The sequence below is a fragment of the Salvelinus fontinalis genome, chromosome 12 (genome assembly GCF_029448725.1).
Source record: "Salvelinus fontinalis isolate EN_2023a chromosome 12, ASM2944872v1, whole genome shotgun sequence".
NCBI classification, from domain to species: domain Eukaryota; kingdom Metazoa; phylum Chordata; class Actinopteri; order Salmoniformes; family Salmonidae; genus Salvelinus; species Salvelinus fontinalis.
The window spans coordinates 26,149,210-26,166,153 of record NC_074676.1 but is presented as its reverse complement, the minus strand read 5'-3'; positions in this window follow the sequence as shown (position 1 = coordinate 26,166,153).

The following is a 16,944-nucleotide window of genomic DNA, read 5'->3' as shown; positions in this document are numbered from 1 at the left end:
ACTGCTCTTATGTTATTGCTATGAGGGCTGTGGTGAATGTGCCCCATGGGCTCTATATTTCAGCTAGAGTGTGAATGGGGAAAGAGCCCTGAAATTGAATTATACTTTAATGATCTATGACAATATGGGCCAAAGTAAGGTGCTCTTTATTGTATCACAGTTACCACACAGATTATGTGCTTCATTCAAATGATGAATTTAACATAATGTAAATCATTGCTACACACTAAGAAAATAGGGTTCAAGGGTTATTTGGGAAGGGTGATTGTTCTATGAGGAACCATAATGACTTAAATACATTTTTGAGCCCTTCAATGGTTCTTTGCGGTTAACAAAAGAGTTCTTTGCTCTTTTTGTGATAATTAAAATGTAGGGATGGTGGCTCATTAGAATATTTGCTTGTTTGGTTTGCTCATGGCTCTTTTTGTGCAACCGTGAGTGAGAGTGTCATTCCAGTTCATCTAATCTGTTGTGTTATGCTATTACCTCTCATATATGACTATGACCAGTGAAGGTGTCTTGTGAAATACTCATGTATGGCCTTGTGTCAGTTAAGAATGGTAGACTAAGTCAGTGGTTCTCTATTCTCTCCTCAGCAACCCCCAGCTGTTCCAGAGCTAACACATCTGATGCAACTTGTCAATTAAAACAATAATAACACTTATGGAATATTAACAATATAATATGGATAACCAGAAAAAAATACAATATGGCTCTTCAAAAGGATCTACAAAGAACCTTTGTGTCACGATCGTCAATGGGAGAGAGAGAGGACCAAGGCGCAGCGCATGAAAAATACATCTTCTTTTTATTATAAGAAGGAAAAACGAAACAAACCAACAAAACAGACGACCGTGAAGCTATACAAACATAAGTGCTGACACTAAACACTCTGACATAGACAATTCCCCACAAAACAGCTAAAGCCTATGGTTGCCTTAAATATGGCTACCAATCAGAGACAAGAATAACGAGCTGTCTCTAATTGAGACCCAATTCAGGCAACCATAGACTTTCCTAGATACCTACACTGAACACTAAACCATCTACTCTACTAAACCCCCTAAAACATACAAGACCCTAGACAATACAAAAACACACAAACTTCCCCATGTCACACCCTGACCTAACTAAAATAATAATGAAAACAAAGATAACTAAGGCCAGGGTGTGAGACTTTGAGGCTGAGAAATGTTCTTTATAGAACCATTCTCCATAAAGGTTCTATAATTCTTGTCAATACGGGGGCGCTGTTTTCACTTTGGAAAAAATCATGCCCAAATGAAACGGCCTCGTACTCTTTTCTAGATCATACAATATGCATATTATTATTACTATTGGATAGAAAACACTCAGAAGTTTCTAAAACTGTTTGAATTATATCTGTGAGTAAAACAGAACTCATTTTGCAGCAAACTTCCATACAGGATGTGAAACATCTGAAAACGAGGCTCTGTTTCAGGGCCTGCCTATTCAACTGGCTTTTATTTATCGATATGCATGCACTTCATACGCCTTCCACTAGATGTCAACAGGCAGTGGAAGGTGGAATGGGGTGTCTAGCTTGATCTGAGGTTGAATGAGAGCTTTTGGAGTGACAGGTCCGGAATTTTCTTTGTCTTCTCAGGTGTGCGGCGGAGCTCGACATTGTGTTCTGAAAAGCGTTCGGTATACACGGCGAATATCTCCGGCTCTGATTTTATTTGATACATATGATAATAACATCATAAAGTAGGTTTTTTCAACCGAGTTTTATCAGTTTATTCAACGTTTACTGGGACTTTTGGAGTTTTCCGTTCTTTGCGTCAAGAGAGGATGGGAATGTTAGCAACCTTGGCTAGCATTGTGGCGCGAATTCGACAGAAGAAATGGACATTCTAAAACCAAACAACGATTTATTCTGGACCAAGGACTCCTTGTACAACATTCTGATGGAAGAACATCAAAAGTAAGAAAACATTTATGATGTTATTTCATATTTCTGTGTAAAATGTTGAGTCCTATTCTCCGCCGTTTTGGTGAGCGCTGTCTCGCAATAACGCAAGCTGTATGTTATGGTAAAGTTATTTTTAAAAATCTAACACAGCGGTTGCATTAAGAACCAGTGCATCTTTCATTTGCCATATAACAATTACTTTTATGTAAAGTTTATGATGAGTTCTTTGGTCAGATTAGGTGAGTGTCCAAAATATCTCCGGAGATTCTGGTGAATCGATGCTACGTATTCATAATGTATAATCAGGATTTGTAGCTCTAAATATGCACATTTTCGAACAAAACATAATTGTATTGTATAACATGATGTTATAAGACTGTCATCTGATGAATTTGTTCAAGGTTAGTGATTAATTTTATCTCTATCTTGTCGGTTTTGTGCAAGCTATTTTTTGCGGGGAGTAAATTGCGTTGTGTGTTTGGCTACTGTAGTGAGCTAATAGAAATATATATTGTGTTTTCCCTGTAAAACACTTAAAAAATCGGAAATATTGGCTGGATTCACAAGATGCTTATCTTTCATTTGCTGTACACCATGTATTTTTCATAAATGTTTTATGATGAGTATTTATATATTTCACGTTGCTCTCTGTAATTATTCTGGCTGCTTTGGTGCTATTTGTGATTGTGGCTGCAATGTAAAACTATGATTTATACCTCAAATATGCACATTTTCGAACAAAACATAAATGTATTGTATAACATATTATAAGACTGTCATCTGATGAAGTTGTTTCTTGGTTAGTGACTAATTTTATCTCTATTTTGTCGGTTTTGTGAAAGCTACCTATGTGGTGGAAACATGGTGAAAATATGCGGTTGTGTGTTTGGCTATTGTGGTTAGCTAATAGAAATACATATTGTGTTTTCGCTGTAAAACATTTTAAAAATCGGAAATGATGGCTGGATTCACAAGATGTTTATCTTTCATTTGCTGTATTGGACTTGTGATTTCATGAAAATTATATTATCTTCTTGCAACTATAGGGGGTGCTGTTTCGCATTAGCATAATTTGCTTTACAGATTTAACTGCCTAGTACTCAATTCTTGCTCGTACAATATGCATTTTATTATTATTATTGGATAGAAAACACTCTCTAGTTTCTATAGCCGTTGGAATTTTGTCTCTGAGTGAAACAGAACTCAATCTACAGCACTTTTCATGATAGGGAGTCAGATTTCAAACATTTTGGCCACTGATCTGGAGTCAGTTTAAAGGTCACTGTAAACGCTATGGAGAAACAGACACTGCTTACGTCTTTCCCTGGGTGTCAGTGCGTGATGACGCTTTGAATGGAGTCGATTGCGCAATCAGTGCCTCCATAAATCACAAAATACCGGAAGTAGCGTCCTTTTGGACTCTGGGCTCAACGCAAGAAGGATATCTGACTGGCCTTTTTCCAAGCCTTGGTTTAGCCAGTAATATAGCGTCGGTCATGTTTTTACTCGTTATAGGTGTTAGAAACATCATAAGGTAGTTCATTTAAACCGTTTTATAGCAATTTATATCCGTTTAGTGCGATTTTGAGGCATTGCTTTTTAATACACTTTGAAGCTCCGGGCACGTTTCGGGGTCCCGGTCGTACGTTAGTGGGCATTTCGACGGACAAGTGGACATCTTTCGACCAAAAGAAGATTAGACCCAAGAAAGGATTCATTGCCCAAGATTCTGATGGGAGAACAGCTCATAGTAAGAACAATTTATGATGATAAATCGTGTTTCTGTCGAAAAATGTTAAACGCTTATTCCGCCATTTTGTTTGCTATAGCTTCGCTTGGCGCAACCTGTATTGAAAAGTAAGGATAATTTAAAAAATGTAATTCCGCGATTGTATTAAGAATTAAATTGTCTATCAATCGCTGTCCACCCTGTATTTTTTAGTCAAGTTTATGAGTATTTATGTATAAGACTAGATCACTGTCTAATATGGTGCACGACATTTTCTGACCAGCTGAGCTACTTTTGTCATTGTCTAACCATGATTTTGGTGGCTAAATATGCACATTTTCGAACAAACTCTATATGTATGTTGTAATATGATGTTACAGGAGTGTCATCTGAAGAATTCTGAGAAGGTTAGTGAAAAAATGTATATATTTTGGCGATGATAACGATATCGCTCTCTTTGGCTTGAATCAGTGCTCGGGTAAAGTTGGCATATGTGGTATGCTAATATAACGATTTATTGTGTTTTCGACGTAAAACACTTAGAAAATCTGAAATGTTGTCTGAATTCACAAGATCTGTGTCTTTCCATTGCTATGTGCTGTGTATTTTTAAGAAATGTTTTATGATGAGTAAATTGGTAATACAAGTTGCTCTCTGTAGTAATTCTAGTCGCTTTGGTGAGATTTGTGATGGTGGCTGCAATGGCAAACTATGATTTATACCTGAAATATGCACATTTTTCTAACAAAACCTATCCTATACCATAAATATGTTATCAGACTGTCATCTGATGAGGTTTTTTCTTGGTTAGTGGCTATCAATATCTTAGTTTAGCCGAATTGGTGATAGCTACTGGTGTTGAGAGAAAATGGTGGACAAAGAAAAATTGTGTTTTTTGCTAACGTGTTTAGCTAATAGATTTACATATTGTGTCTTCCCTGTAAAACATTTTAAAAATCTGAAATGGTGGCTTTATTCACAGGATCTGTATCTTTCATTAGGTGTCTTGGACTTGTGATTTAATGATATTTAGATGCTACTATTTAATTGTGACGCTATGCTAGCGATGCTAATCAGTGTGGGGGGGGGGGGGGGGAGGGGGGGGGGGTGCTCCCGGACCCGGGGTAGAGGCTCGTGAAAGGTTAAATGATATCCCTGTCCCGTTAGGCTAGGCTATGCTAGTCAGCTTTTTTGATGAGGAAGATCCCGGATCCGGGATGGGTATTAAGTAAAGGATAAAGAACCCCCCAAAAATATTCTAAATAGCCCCAAAAAGAGTTGTAACCATAGCGTAACCCTGTTTTGGTGCTATATAGAACCTTTTTTATGATTATTTATAGAACTCTAGGAAAGGGTTCTTTATAGCACCATACAGGTTTCATTTAGAACCTTATGCGCATGGTTCTTTATAGAACCTTCCATTTCTTTTTAAATTTAAAGCACCAAAAAGGGTTCCGCTATGGTTACAAGTCAAATAACTCTTATTTGGTACTATATAGAACCATTTATTTTTAGTGTTCATCTCTTTTTGATGGAAGTTTGTGTTAAACATTGAAAGGTAAAAGGACATTTTAATAACTATGCCATAAAGTCAGTAGGTAAGTAAGGCATTATGATTCCCCGACTGCTCTCAGGTGGCGCCAGGTGAATTACTGTCGTCATTATCTGCACCTCTCAGACTGGTGCTGAAGAGAAGGCAATTTAACACAGTGCCTTTTGGGGTATTTTACAGGATCAGCATGACCCTGGAGATATGACATTATAGAAGTGAATGCGTTCACAAAACATACTCTGCTTCTCAAGGTGTTTCTTACTCACACACAGTCCGGTGGGCTGTAATAGTGCCTTGAAAAGCATTTATCCACTGTTCATGTCATCAGTTGTTGTGGTCTATGTGCAAACCTAAACCACTACCATACCTGTAAGATGAGGCATAACATGTCCTTACAATATTAATCAAATCAACATAACAAAGAGAGTAAATTAAAGTACATGCTTTACATTCAATTGCACAAGATGAACAATAGATGGAAGTCAGGGATTGACATGCTACGGAATGAACTGTAACAGCCACTATTCTGAGAGAACCCAATGTGGGGTCTAGTCTATGCATGCATACAATATCTTAGTATATCACTTTAGAATATTCACTCCTCTGTATGAGAATACAAGAGTCAGAGAGTAAAGAGGAGACATTCTAACAATAACATCATTAACCTTTTGATGATGCTCCATATGGCACACGTATGTTTTGTGTGAGTTAGAAAAGGATGTGACAAAGAGTTGTCAAAGAGATAGCAAATAGCTTTCTGTCTCTGGGGTCCAAGTACTCCACTCCTGTGTCCACACACATCAAGATTTTTTACCTTCTATTTCCAATGGAGATGGTGTGTCATACACAGTATTGACTCAACTCACATATCATTACGCTTGACTGACAGGACTCATGATGTATATGCATTCATATTGCTCCATCAATTAATATCACCTGGAATCTATTGACATTATTTCTGTGATTGTCATTCAAATTCACAGATGAGTAAGATACTAATGCAAAGTGTATAATTGTACCAACTAGCTCTCACAGTCTCACATCCGTATTAAACGTTCATCCATGTTTTTCAAACGTCAAAGTTTGAAGTTGTTCCAATCATCAAAGTAAAGTTCAGGCATTAACTCAGAGTTTTTAAGGTTAGGGTTAAGTTAAGGCATTAACACAAAATTCTTAAGGTTAGGCACTAACTCTGAATGGTTAAGGTAAGGGTTAAGGTTTGGGATGGGCTTAAATCAAAAATACATTTCTCTCGCTGGATTTGAACATGCAACATTTGAAATCCGAGGCAGTTGCTTATGACTGTCCGCCGTCTCCATCCACAACACCAAAGCCCACTTGAAGGTAACAGCACTCACGGTTGCTCCAGTGGCCGGTTTCCACGTCATCTCTCGACGTCCTCAGACATGGATGGACATTGAATACTGACTTGTATCATAGGCGGCCTGGCTGATTGTACAGTCTCCGCAAATATGCATAACACTTTCAATGAAGCAAAAAGGGCATAATTCATACAGTGTTACTATAAACCTCAACATTCTGTTTCCAATTGAATATGTCAGCAGTGTCCACAAGAGAAGCCTAAAGTCCCTGCATACTATACCACTGCCCATCCCCTCCTAGAGCCATCTCCATGGCAACTGCTGTGGCATTAGAGCGAGCGGGGCTGAAGATTTTCAGGGGTATGCTGGGATCCTGTGACAGATGAGATGAGGTTTATGGAACATCTATTTGGTTGTTAAATATCTGAGAGGCAAAAATACATACAGGCCGCAATATGGCTTGGAAATTACAGCTTGGGCTGTAAAATTCCCCTAACTGACCATCCGAGCGTAATGCTGCCAAAGTTAGAGACAAATTACTGTGCATTTAAAATATTTGATTTGACAAAATAGCTGATTACAAAATTCTTGCCAACAGGATGTTATATATGAGGCAAACAAACATTTGCTGCAAAAAGACAAACGTTAGATCATTTATTCTAAAACCTTGGAAGTCAATCTATTCGATATTGACACTGAAAAATCAAGCGATTTAGTATTGGAATATTGAAATAGCACAGAGAAAAACAAATTGGTACAATTTAAGGCCAAGTGGCAAACAATAATGCAGGCACTAGGGATGGGGGTGTGATCATGTGGGTCTGGGCAGATGAGATGTAATCATTGTTTGTGTGTGTCTGTAAGTTGTTGTTCATATGTATAAGTTAAAATAATATATGTATATATTATATATATATATATATATATATATATATATATATGTATATATATGTATATATGTTTATTCTGGTATTACCCACCATGTAGCTTGTATATGGAAATTGGAAATCAAAACAGGGTGTTCTACGCAGATACAATAGATTATGAAAAGTAATTGGCACCTGCTCGTCGAACATCTCATTCAAAAATCATGGGCATTAATATGGAGTTGGTCCCCCCTTTGCTGCTATAACAGCCTCCACTCTTCTGGGAAGGCTTTCCACTAGATGTTGGGACATTGCTGTGGGGACTTGTTTCCATTCAGCCACAAGAGCATTAGCGACATCGGGCACTGATGTTGGGCGATTAGGCCTGGCTTGCAGTCAGCGTTCCAATTCATCCCAAAGGTGTTCGATGGGGTTGAGTTGAGGGCTCATTGCCTGACCCGTAACAAATAGCCCCAGACCAATGTTCCTCCTCCACCAAACTTTACAGTTGGCACTATGCATTCAGGCAGGTAGTGTTCATCTGGCATCCGTCAAACCCAGATTCGTCCATCGGACTGTCAGATGGTGAAGTGTGATTCATCACTCCAGAGAACATGTTTTCACTGCTCCAGAGTCCAATGGCGGCGAGCTTTACACCACTCCAGCCGACGCTTGGCATTGTGCATGGTGATCTTAGGCTTGTGTGCAGCTGCTCAGCCATGGAAACCCATTTCATGAAGCTCCCGAGAAAAACAGTTTTTGTGCTGACGTTGCTTCCAGAGGTAGTTTGGAACTCGGTAGTGAGTGTTGCAACCGAGGACAGACAATTTTTTACGGGGTTCAGCACTCTGCGGTCCCATTCTGTGAGATTATGTGGCCTACCACTTCTAGGCTGTGCCATTGTTGCTCCTAAAGATTTTGACTTCACAATAACAGCACTTACAGTTGACCGGGGCAGCTTTAGCAGGGCAGAAATTTGACAAACTGACTTATTGGAAAGGTGGCATCCTATGACGGTGCCACGTTGAAAGTCACTGAGCTCTTCAGTAAGGCCATTCTATTGCCAATGTTTGTCTATGGAGATTGCATGGCTGTGTGCTCGATTGTATACACCGGCCAGCAACGGGTGTGGCTGAAATAGCCAAATCCACTAATTTGAAGGGGTGTCCACTTACTTTTGTATACATAATGAATGTGGGATGGGATGAGAGTAGCTGAGGGATGGGATTAAAGGATAGTGATGTGTAATCGGTGTGACGGAAAACACTATATATAATGTATGCTGGAAATGTCTGAGTACTCCCTATCCCTAGATGTAATGTACATTAAAAAAACGATCTTTGTTTGGTAACTACTGTGCAAAAACAGTACCATGTATGAAAAATGTGTGTACAATGTATATGCAACAAAGAAAATGTAAAAGCAAACATGTCAAACAAAGTTACTTTTGTCCTCTGAAGTGCTGATTTCTCAAATGCTGATTTCTCAACACTGGCATAATAAAGTGTATGCAAGTGCTGCACAGCCAGACATTAGGCCTACAGCAGACTATGTCAAATAGATCCAACTGCTGAACCAAGATGAACCAAAAACCAGCCACTGGTGTGCCTTTTTCCTCAACAATTTCCAGTATAAAGTTGGCAGTAAAAGTCTCAGCCGTCCAGGTGTTTTCCATGTGCATGCCGCAATGTTTTTGTTTGTTTGTTTGTGTGAGTTTCCTGGTTACCATGGTGGCAGAGGCAAACACCGGGAGGACAGCTGAGTAGAGAGGGATAAGGGGAGGAGAGGCTGACTGCTCTGTCCCGCAAGGCTCTTTAGGAGGAGACATCTTACAAACTCCCAGCCTCCCTCTGAGAACTTTGTAATGCAGTGAACCATGCAGGACCTAAGGCACTGTGGGTTCTATATGTGCAAATGGTTCCTGGGGGCGTTTTCCATCAGTGTTGATGGCCTGACTGTTTAAGCACATACTGTAGAGCTAAGAAGACATGCAGTGACTCATACCTTGTGTGTTCATATCTTAGAATTGGGAGGGTCAGTAAAGTTCCCTTCACCTCTTTGTGAATGTGAAAAGGTAATCACACCCTGCTATTGTTTGACAATGTCATAAAACAGGAAGTGTAGTGTTATGATCAACACGGATAAACCTGTACAAAATGAATAACTTCTTAGGGCTAGGCCTCTTTTTTCTCCATTTCCTGCCTGAATGACGTTCCCAAAGTAAACTGCCTGTAGCTCAGGCCCTGAAGCCAGGATATGCATATAATTGGTACCATTGGAAAGAAAACACGTTGAAGTTTGTAGAAATGTTAAAATAATGTAGGGGAATATAACACAATAGATATGGTAGGAGAAAATCCAAAGAAAAACCAAACAGATATTTGTTTTTGAGGCATTTTGAAAATTAGCACCCTGCATGCAATTACTATGGCTTCCACAGGGTGTCGGTAGTCTATGTTCAAGGTTTCAGGCTTGTAACTTCAAAAACGAATAAGAAATAACAGTTTTAGTAGAAGGACACAGTCTTGGAAATTCTTGTTTGTGCGCGCCATGAAGACGTGCACCTGCTAAAATCAGTTTCCAATTGAACATACTTCTTTCCGAAAGAAATATTATAGTTTAATTACACTATCGGGAATCTGAGGAGTAAATAGAAACATATTTTGTACTTGTTGAAATAAAGCTTAGAGGTAGATTTTCGGATTCTTTCTCTGCAAGTTGAACGAGTGGATTACTCAAATCGATGGCGCCAACTAAACAGACTTTTTGGGATATACAGAAGAATTTTATCTAACAAAATGATAATACATGTTGTAGCTGGGACTCTTTGGATGACAAATCAGAGGAAGATTTTCAAAAAGTAAGTTAACATTTAATCTTTATATTTGAATGTATGAAACCTTTGCCGGTGGAAAAATATTTTGATGTGGGGCGCCGTCCTCAAACAATCGCATGGCATGTTTTCGCTGTAATATCTACTGTAGATCGGACAGGGCAGTTAGATAAAAAATAATTTAAGCTTTCAGCAGATATAAGACACTTATATGTACAGTTGAAGTCGGAAGTTTACATACACTTAGGTTGGAGTCATTAAAACTCGTTTTTCAACCACTCCACAAATTTCTTGTTAACAAACTATAGTTTTGACAAGTCGGTTAGTACATTTACTTTGTGTATGACACAAGTCATTTTTCCAACTATTATTTACAGACAGATTATTTCACTTATAATTCACTGTATCACAATTCCAGTGGGTCACTAAGTTCACTGTGCCTTTATACAGTTTGGAAAATTCCAGAAAATTATGTCATCGCTTTAGAAGCTTCTGATAGGCTAATTGACATCATTTGAGTCAATTGGAGGTGCACCTGAGGATGTATTTCAAGGCCTACCTTCAAACTCACTGCCTCTTTGCTTGACATCAGGGGAAAATCAAAAGAAATGAGCCAAGACCTCAGAAAACAAATTGTAGACCGCCACAAGTCTGGTTCATCCTTGGGAGCCATTTCCAAACGCATGAAGGTACCACATTTATCTGTACAAACAATAGTATGCAAGTATAAACACCATGGGACTTCGCAGTCGTCATACCGCTCAGGAAAGCGACGCGTTCTGTCTCCTAGAGATGAACATACTTTGGTGCGAAAAGTGCAAATCAATCCCAGAACAAGGGCAAAAGACCTTGTAAAGATGCTGGAGGAAACAGGTATAAAAGTATCTATATCCACAGTGAAACGAGTCCTATAGCGACATAACCTGATATGCCGCTCAGCAAGGAAGAAGCCACTGCTCCAAAACCTCAATAAAAAAGCCAGACAACGGTTTTCAACACATGGGGACAAAGATCATACTTTTTGGAGAAATGTCCTCTGGTCTGATGAAACAAAAATAGAACTGTTTGGCCATAATGACCATCGTTATGTTTGGAGGAAAAAGGGGGAGGCTTGCAAGCCGAAGAACACCATATATTGTGGGGGTGCTTTGCTGCAGGAGGGACTAGTGCACTTCACAAAATAGATGGCATCATGAGGAAGGAAAATTATGCTGATATATTGAAGCAACATCTCAAGACATGAGTCAGGAAGTTAAAGCTTGGTCGCAAATGGGTCTTCCAAATGGACAATGACTCCAAGCATACTTCCAAAGTTGTGTCAACATGGCTTAAAACTTCTTAGGGATAGGGGGCAGTATTTGGAAGTTTGGATGACTGAGGTGCCCAAAGTAAACTGCCTGTTACTCAGGCCCAGAAGCTAGGATATACATATGCAGGGCAGTATTGGATAGAAAACACTCTAACGTTTCTAAAACTGTTAAAATAATGTCTGTGAGTATAACAGAACTGATTTGGCAGGCAAAACTCAGAGGACAATCCATCCAAGGAATTTTTGTTGTTGAGGTCATTGCCAATACTTTTCTATGGGGAAGCCAAATTATTAGGACCCAGATTATAGGTCCTATGGCTTCCACTAGATGTCAACAGTATTTAGAAATTGTTCAATGTTTTGTTTTTTGAAAAATGAAGAAGTAGTTGTATTCTTTATAAGTGTCACTCAGGTGGACTCAAGGCTTTTGGTGTGTGTGAATGAAAGCGCGCTCTGTGTTGTTTTTCTCTGCTATTGGAAACAGTTTACTCCGTCTTAAATTTTATCGATTATTTACATTTTAGGGTACCTGAGGTTGGATTAGAAACGTTGTTTGAAATGTTTGCACCAAGTTTACAGGTAACTTATTAGATATTTTGTAGGCATGTTGGGCGAGTTGGAACCGGTGTATATCTGAATCAAACGTGCCAAATAAACTGACATTTTTGGGATATAAAGAAGGACTTTATTGAACAAAACGACAGTTCATTGTGTAACTGAGTCCTTTGGGATTGCAAAAAGATGAAGATCTTCGAAGGTAAGCGATTTATTTTGTCACTATTTCTGACTTTTGTGATGCATCTGTTTTGTTGGAAAATGTTTTTCATGCTTTTGTATGCGGGGCGCTGTCCTCAGATAATCGCATGGTATGCTTTCGCCGTAATGCCTTTTTGAAATCTGACAAAGTGGCTGGATTAACAAGAAGTTAATGGGCCTCCCGGGTGGGGCAGGGGTCTAGGGCACTGCATCGCAGTGCTAACTGCGCCACCAGAGTCTCTGGGTTCGCGCCCAGGCTCTGTCGCAGCCGGCCGCGACCGGGAGGTCCGTGGGGCGACGCACAATTGGCATAGCGTCGTCCAGGGTAGGGAGGGTTTGGCCGGTAGGGATATCCTTGTCTCATCGCGCTCCAGCGACTCCTGTGGCGGGCCGGGCGCAGTGCGCGCCAGCCAAGGGGGCCAGGTACACGGTGTTTCCTCCGACACATTGGTGCGGCTGGCTTCCGGGTTGGAGGCGCGCTGTGTTAAGAAGCAGTACGGCTGGTTGGGTTGTGCTTCGGAGGACGCATGGCTTTCGACCTTCGTCTCTCCCGAGCCCGTACGGAAGTTGTAGCGATGAGACAAGGTAGTAATTACTAGCGATTGGAAACCACGAAAATTGGGGAGAAAATGGGAAAAAAAAATAAAAAAAATAAAAAAATAAAAAAACAAGAAGTTAATCTTTAAGCCGATGTATAACACTTGTATTTATTATGAATGTTTATTATGACTATTTCTGTATTTTGAATTTGGCGCTCTGCAATTTCACCGGATGTTGTTGAGGTGGGTCGCTAGCGAAACGCCTGCGCCAGACAGGTTAAGGACAACAAAGTCAAGGTAGTGGAGTGGCCATCACAAAGCCCTGACCTCAATCTTATAGAAAAAATGTGGGCAGAACTGAAAAAGCTATTGCGAGCAAGGAGGCCTACAAAACTGACTAAGTTACACCAGCACTGTCATGAGGAATGGGCCAAAATTCACCCAACTCATTGTGGGAAGCTTGTGGAAGGCTACCCGAAACGTTTGACCCCCGTTAAACAATTTAAAGGCAATGCTACTAAATACTAATTGAGTGTATGTAAAAGTCTGACCTACTGGGAATGTGATGAAATAAATAAAAGCTGAAATAAATCATTCTCTCTACTATTATTCTGACATTTCACATTCTTAAAATAAATTGGTGATCCTAACTGACCTAAGACAGGGAATTTTTACTAGGATTAAGTGTCAGGAATTGTGAAAAACTGAGTTTAAATGTATTTGGCTAAGGTGTGTGTAAACTTCCGATTTCAACTGTACCTAAATGTTTAAAATCCATAATATTTATGATTATTTATTTGAATTGCGCACCCTCCAGTTTCAGCGGAAGTTGTCCCACTATAAACTCCCAGCCTCTTACAAACTCCCAGCTTTCCTCTGAAAACTTTGTAGTGCAGTGAACCATGCAGGACCTAAGGCATTGTGGGTTCTCTATGTGCGAATGGTTCCTGGGCTTTTTCCATCAGTGTTGATAGCCTGACTGTTCAAGCACATACTGTAGAGCTAAGAAGACAAGCAGTGACTCATACCTTGTGTGTTCACGTCTTAGAATTGGGAGGGTCAGTAAAGTTCCCTTCACTTCTTTGTGAATGTGAAAAGGTAATGACACACTGCTAATGCTTGACAATGTCATAAAACAGGAAGTGAAGTGTTATGATCCCTCCGATGTCAACAACTACAGACCAGTATCCCTTCTTTCTTTTCTCTCCAAAACTCTTGAACGTGCCGTCCTTGGCCAGCTCTCCTGCTATCTCTCTCAGAATGACCTTCTTGATCCAAATCAGTCAGGTTTCAAGACTAGTCATTCAACTGAGACTGCTCTTCTCTATGTCACGGAGGCGCTCCGCACTGCTAAAGCTAACTCTCTCTCCTCTGCTCTCATCCTTCTAGACCTATCGGCTGCCTTTGATACTGTGAACCATCAGATCCTCCTCTCCACCCTCTCCGAGCTGGGCATCTCCGGCGCGGCCCACGCTTGGATTGCGTCCTACCTGACAGGTCGCTCCTACCAGGTGGCGTGGCGAGAATCTGTCTCCGCACCACGTGCTCTCACCACTGGTGTCCCCCAGGGCTCTGTTCTAGGCCCTCTCCTATTCTCGCTATACACCAAGTCACTTGGCTCTGTCATATCCTCACATGGTCTCTCCTATCATTGCTATGCAGACGACACACAATAAATCTTCTCCTTTCCCCCCTCTGATAACCAGGTGGTGAATCGCATCTCTGCATGTCTGGCAGACATATCAGTGTGGATGACGGATCACCACCTCAAGCTGAACCTCGGCAAGACGGAGCTGCTCTTCCTCCCGGGGAAGGACTGCCCGTTCCATGATCTCGCCATCACGGTTGACAACTCCATTGTGTCCTCCTCCCAGAGTGCTAAGAACCTTGGCGTGATCCTGGACAACACCCTGTCGTTCTCAACTAACATCAAGGCGGTGACCCGTTCCTGTAGGTTCATGCTCTACAACATTCGCAGAGTACGACCCTGCCTCACGCAGGAAGCGGCGCAGGTCCTAATCCAGGCACTTGTCATCTCCCGTCTGGATTACTGCAACTCGCTGTTGGCTGGGCTCCCTGCCTGTGCCATTAAACCCCTACAACTCATCCAGAACGCCGCAGCCCGTCTGGTGTTCAACTTTCCCAAGTTCTCTCACGTCACCCCGCTCCTCCGCTCTCTCCACTGGCTTCCAGTTGAAGCTCGCATCCGCTACAAGACCATGGTGCTTGCCTACGGAGCTGTGAGGGGAACGGCACCTCCGTACCTTCAGGCTCTGATCAGGCCCTACACCCAAACAAGGGCACTGCGTTCATCCACCTCTGGCCTGCTCGCCTCCCTACCTCTGAGGAAGTACAGTTCCCGCTCAGCCCAGTCAAAACTGTTCGCTGCTCTGGCACCCCAATGGTGGAACAAACTCCCTCACGACGCCAGGTCAGCGGAGTCAATCACCACCTTCCGGAGACACCTGAAACCCCACCTCTTTAAGGAATACCTAGGATAGGATAAAGTAATCCTTCTAACCCCCCCCCCTTAAAAGAGTTAGATGCACTATTGTAAAGTGGTTGTTCCACTGGATATCATAAGGTGAATGCACCAATTTGTAAGTCGCTCTGGATAAGAGCGTCTGCTAAATGACTTAAATGTAAATGTAAATGTTATGAACAACACTGATAAACCTGTACAAAATTAAGTGTTTATTTATTTTTCTCAACTGAGAAACTTCAAGGTCTTGACCCTACTATACATTTGGATTAGCCCATCTGACAGTCAACAGAGATCATTAACGTAAACATTGGGCATTCACAAGCACTGGCTTCACTAATGACAATCCAGATATCTGGATCTACTGTACCATTACACTAACGTGTTCCATGGAGCAAACACAAGGATGCTATTACCAGCTACATATGATATTCTCAGACCCAAATGGAGCCACTGTACAACAAGGCCTCGTAAACAAAAATCTACAAACACTTCATCAAAGATTCAATCCGCTGTCACTGATCACAAAACCTGAAATATTTCTTAATTCCGTAGAAAGAATGTGAGCAGTAATAGAAGATGCATTTCATATTTATGATAAGTTAGTCACATGCCTGCAGTTTATTTATTGATCGTTAAGGTTTAAGATGCTGTGGCTTTTTATAATGTTTTTATTTTGTCATTGAAATAGACTATTGCATGTTCATACGCAGACTATGACAGCTCCCCTTCTCTGCCGTTGCACAGAGATACTGGGCCAATCTGGACTCAGGCACTACATAATCAAGCGCTCCACAGCAGAGCTGGAATTTCACCTGGAGGGAGGAGTGAGCCAGGCCCAGGCCCCATTGTCCCCATGGATAACCAGCACAAAGCTTTTAGTAGGAAACTCACAGCATCAATCCTACCTGCCTCCAACTCCCCACAATTCCTTCTCCCTAACATCATTTAACTACACTCATACCCATGCATATAAATGTTCCTGACTTGCATTGGCCACGGTATATTATTGCACATTCAACTATGATCTGTTTTTGCCTGCAGCAAATCGTTGCTTAGACAAACTCAAGATTTTTATAAACATCACTCTGCTGTATTGCTTTACAAACCAAACAGTTAAGGCACCATCTGTATTGTGTAAGTATAAAGACTACTGTGTAGCAGGTCATGGCAGTAGTGCAGTATTTCAACTACTGGAATGAGTTCTAGTGGCCTCCCGGGTGGGGCAGTGGTCTAGGGCACTGCATCACAGTGCTAGCTGCGCCACCAGAGTCTCTGGGTTCGCGCCCAGGCTGGGCTGGGTTCGCGCCCAGGCTCTGTCGCAGCCGGCCGCAACCGGGAGGTCCGTGGGGCGACGCACAATAGGGTTATGCTAAGGGATCCTTGTCTCAGTATGTAAAAATGTAATAAAATGTATGCACTCTACTGTGAGTCGCTCTGGATAAGAGCGTCTGCTAAATGACTAAAATGTAAATGTAGTGGCGGTGGACTGCAGCTTACAATTAAAAGATCACTGAGTGCATGGTGTACAGTGTGCATGCCCTTTGCCACAGCACTCATGACAGTGAGAGAACACCTCAATTCGGTGGGGCATGGACTCTACAAGGTGTTGAAGGTGTT